Genomic DNA, 4,266 nt, shown 5'->3' with positions numbered 1-4,266 from the left:
GAATCCGGCAGCTAAGTTACTTTCTATATATTATGATCCATGATTCATGTGATGTGTATTTTTTGACATTGGCTTTGAATATATACATCCAGGTTCGGACGAGAAGACCTCCATTTGTATGGTGAGTTTGAATCAAAGACCGAAAGAACATGAAAAAAGAAGTTTTGTTGCATCTTTTCATATTTCTATATATTTGATTTATGATTAAAAATGGCATTTAGGCTTCCAATGTTGTGGTAACAAAAATAGATTTGTATTATGTTATTCTTTTTTTTTTCTATTTCGTTTGTGGCTACCTAATCTATTTTTTAAATATAGTGTTTTTTCTATTTAATGTAATTTATTTATTTATTTTTTGGCAGAATTAACAACACAAACACAAATTCAAACCCTCCAAACCATACAAACCATACAAACCATGGGAAACTTCTCTAATAATAATAATAATAATTATTATTATTATTATACAAACTACATGTTGTGATTGTGATAATTAGAAGGAAATTTCCTAAAACTTATTCTCCTACTACCAATACTCTAATAATAATAATATAGTAAAGTGTGGATACTTCTTTTTGTAATGTAAAACTTTATAGTTTTTGCTAGTTTATAATATTACGTTGTTCTACAAAATAAATGCTGGATGCACTTCTAATTTCAATTGCAATAAAGTAATGATGTCTAACTATTTTTATCACCGTGATTTCGATGATTAATATAGAAACCTCTATGGATTAAATTTATTTATAATGACAATGAGCCCATTTAATATTTACAAAAGTTGTCATGGAACTAAAGAGAAAGTTAGAAAACCAGGCTTCTGAAAGTTGTTGCGTAAACGTTTTGGCCAAATATCACTGGTCAGAATGATGTCTCATAAAAAATGGAATCCATGATGACCTTGATTACTCATACTGCCTTGAATGTACCGATTGTATGAAGGGAAAATTGCTAAATGGAATAAGAAAGGGGTCATAATACGAAATTCGAATTTAAAGAAAACTATTTACACAAGTATTTGTGACCAATTTTCAAAGAATTAAAGGTTACTCACATTTTAGGAAAGGACTTTAATGGACACTTCATTTTACTAAAAAGATACCCATTGTCAAAGAGTAAAATACTTTTTGGGTGTTTTTGTTACAATCGCTTACGACTTAGTTATGTTATATAATATAGACAAAATTTCACGATTGGTCCCTGTGGTTTACACAATATCGCACTTTGAGGACTTTCTAGCAAAAAGTCACGCGAATGGTCCTTAAGGTTTCATTTAATTGCGCGATTGGTCCTTGACCCTAACCCCGTCATTTTTGAGCCGTTAGTGAAGGGGTAAATTTGTCTTTTCATCTTGTTGTGCATCAGAGTATATAATTTAAGGTCCGCCTTTGTATCCTTCTACTTCTCGTTCCTTGCCTCTGTTCTTCCTTCCCTACTCACATTCTATTCCAAAATTGAAGAAGATGGTGATATGCCACTGTGGAAGGCCGGCGATTTTGGTGACATCGTGGACTGACTTGAACCCAGGTCGTCGATTTTGGTCATGCTCAAGGTTAGGAGGAACATGCAGCTTTTTTGGATGGTTCGACCCTCCCATGTGCCCTAGGTCAACTGTTGTGATTCCAGGGTTGTTGCGTGGAAGAAACAATCTCGAAGCAAGATTGATGATGGTGAAATGGCTACTTTGTCTGAGTTGGTTGTTTTTCATGGTGTGTTACCTTTTCAAGTAAAAAATCAAGAAGCATTTTGGGGGGGGGGGGGGGGGGGGGAATCTATAACTTGGAATCTGTCTTTTGGTCCCATTTTTTCATAGCTTTTGAAGGATTTTCCCTATGATTGTATGTAATGTTGGGACAAGAAAATGTAACAGATATAATATGTAATGTAAGTTTGATGTTTTGTTTTAATGTGATGGATATTATATTAGCAAGGAAGGAAATTGTCAATTTGATTGCATGTAAGTGTAATGTTGATTATTAAAGTGCAGTAACATAGCCAAAAAACTAATTACCAAAGTAGCATTACCATTAACCATAATGCATGTAAGTGTAATATCATGTTACAAACATAGAATACCCAAAAGACCTATCAAAAGTAGTTGTTTTGACTGACATACCATAACCAAACTTAGTAAACATGTTCTAACTTTAATTAGACATAATAGCAAAAGATTACTTAGAAATACAAACTAAGCTACAACATGTTTTCCCTTCTTTTGTCCACCCCCCTATCCAGCTTCACTAGGACCTCCCTGCCCCTTGCAAGTCCTAGCATTGTGACCTTTGTTGTGGCATTTGCTACAAGTGACTGTCAAGTGTTTCCTACTTAACTTGGTACTTTGAGTTGGCTCATCAACTGCCCTCTTCCTTTTTTTCTTTGGCCTACCAACCTATAAACAAATTCATATGGTTACATATTAACAAGTTTATTAAATAGTTTCAAGTTAAATTAAACAAAACATGTATGACAACAAACCTGTTTGTGATGTTTGGGTGGGAGAAGGGTTGTTGGACAATCAGATCTAGGCCACATGCTCCTTCCATTTATTGGGTCAATTGTGTGTTGGTACATAGCATTCCATGTACTGAGCCAGTAACATTTGCTCACCCAAGCCTCAGGATCTCCACATTCTGACCCATTCTGCATCTTATCATACATTGCAGCAATAGCATGCTGGCATGGAATACCTGTAATGTCCCATTTCCTGCAAGTGCAACTCCTCTCTTTCAAATTCACAACATACTGCTCCATCCATAGACCAGTCACTTGATATTTATCAGCTCCATTAAATAGAACCCTCATCTTACTTGCCTCTGTCTTATTGTTTTCTAAGATTGTTGTTGCAGTTGTACTTAGAGAACCTTTGCATTTGTCTAGCACCTTATGAACATTTACTATTCTCTTTGTGAGGTATTCTCTAATATATTCCAAACAAGTGATTATAGGCTTGTCCCTTGCCTCATCTAGCTTGGAGTTAAATACCTCACACAAGTTATTTGTTAAACTATCAGTCAATGCCCTTCCTATATATAAAACCAAACAATTAATTACTGAAATCAGTTATGAAATATGTTAATGAAAAGAGTATGATACTTACCAAAGAAATGGGATCGTGCCCAGTGTTTTGCAGGAATTTTACTTAAACACTCATGTGCTTCTGGGTTAAGCTTTTTCAGTTTCTCCATAGCCCTATTAAATTTTGGTATGTTGTATACTTTTCCACAACACCATACTGCTTCCCTCAATTCATCTCCTTTGTGTTTCAATTTCATGTTGTCATACACATGTCTTAAACAGAACCTTTGCTCAGCTGATGGAAATAACTTCTCTATTGCAGCCAAGATTCCCTGTGAGTACAATTAAAATAAGTTAGTAAATGAAATAATAATAAAAAAGTAAAAGTGAATAAAAAGTTAGAGGGTACCTTTTGCCGATCTGAAATGAAAGTGAAGTTAGATGAAGAATTCAAATCTAAGTCATCACCCAAGTGTTCCAAAAACCATGTCCAAGAGTTAATATTTTCAGTCTCTACAATGGCATATGCAACTGGGTAAATGCCACTGTTCGAATCAAGCCCAACTGCAGTAAGAATTTGTCCTGGAAAGGGACCCTTCAAAAACGTACCATCAAATCCAAGAAAATCCCTCAAACCTTTTTTAAATCCCTCCTTCAATGGACCTAAGCATATATATATCCGTTTGAAGATCCTTGTCTCAGAAGACACATTGGGTTCAGTTTCGACATTTATCTTCACAGTTGTTCCTGGATTCTTTGACTTCAATTCCATGGCATATTCTCTCAAAACACCGTACTGCTTTTCATAATCACCATAAACATATTGTTTTGCCATAGCTTTGGCCCGAAATACTTTCATCTTTGATATTGAAAGTGAATACCTCTGTACTAACTCCTCTTGTAAAGCACGTGTAGGGATCTTGGGGTTACTTTCAACTTGATGCAATATGTTGTTAGCTAGAAACTTAGATGAACAAGCCCTCATTGTCCTTGTTTGCAAACAAGAATGAGAATCTTCGTATGTTTTGACAGTCCAAAGTTGTTTCTCATCTGCCCTAGATATAAAAAGAACCCATGGACAAGTTGTTTTCTTGGAAAGTACTAAATTGCCCCTATCTTTATTACTGTCACCAGTCAATTCAGGAACAATACCCCTACACTTTACCCTAACTCTTGTCTTGTCATTCTTTACATAATGTAGATCCCTCCTTTCTTTTACAGAGTAGTTGGCAATAACTTCTCTTATTTTTT

General features: G+C 35.0%; 1 long non-coding RNA gene across 1 annotated transcript; it reads right to left on the bottom strand.

The window, feature by feature from the left end:
• Positions 1-2,021: 2,021 nt before the first annotated feature.
• Positions 2,022-3,018, bottom strand: LOC144998491 (uncharacterized). The gene is made up of 2 exons (XR_013660347.1): positions 2,476-3,018; positions 2,022-2,389 (listed from the first exon to the last, which is right to left on the bottom strand). It is a non-coding gene; the product is annotated as an uncharacterized LOC144998491 (long non-coding RNA).
• Between the last annotated feature and the right edge of the window lie 1,248 nt (positions 3,019-4,266).

This window comes from Lactuca saligna, chromosome 5, assembly GCF_052625555.1.
Source record: "Lactuca saligna cultivar CGN05327 chromosome 5, ASM5262555v1, whole genome shotgun sequence".
NCBI lineage: Eukaryota > Viridiplantae > Streptophyta > Magnoliopsida > Asterales > Asteraceae > Lactuca > Lactuca saligna.
Note: the sequence above shows the minus strand (reverse complement) of the source record. Positions and strands in the feature narration are given on the sequence as shown.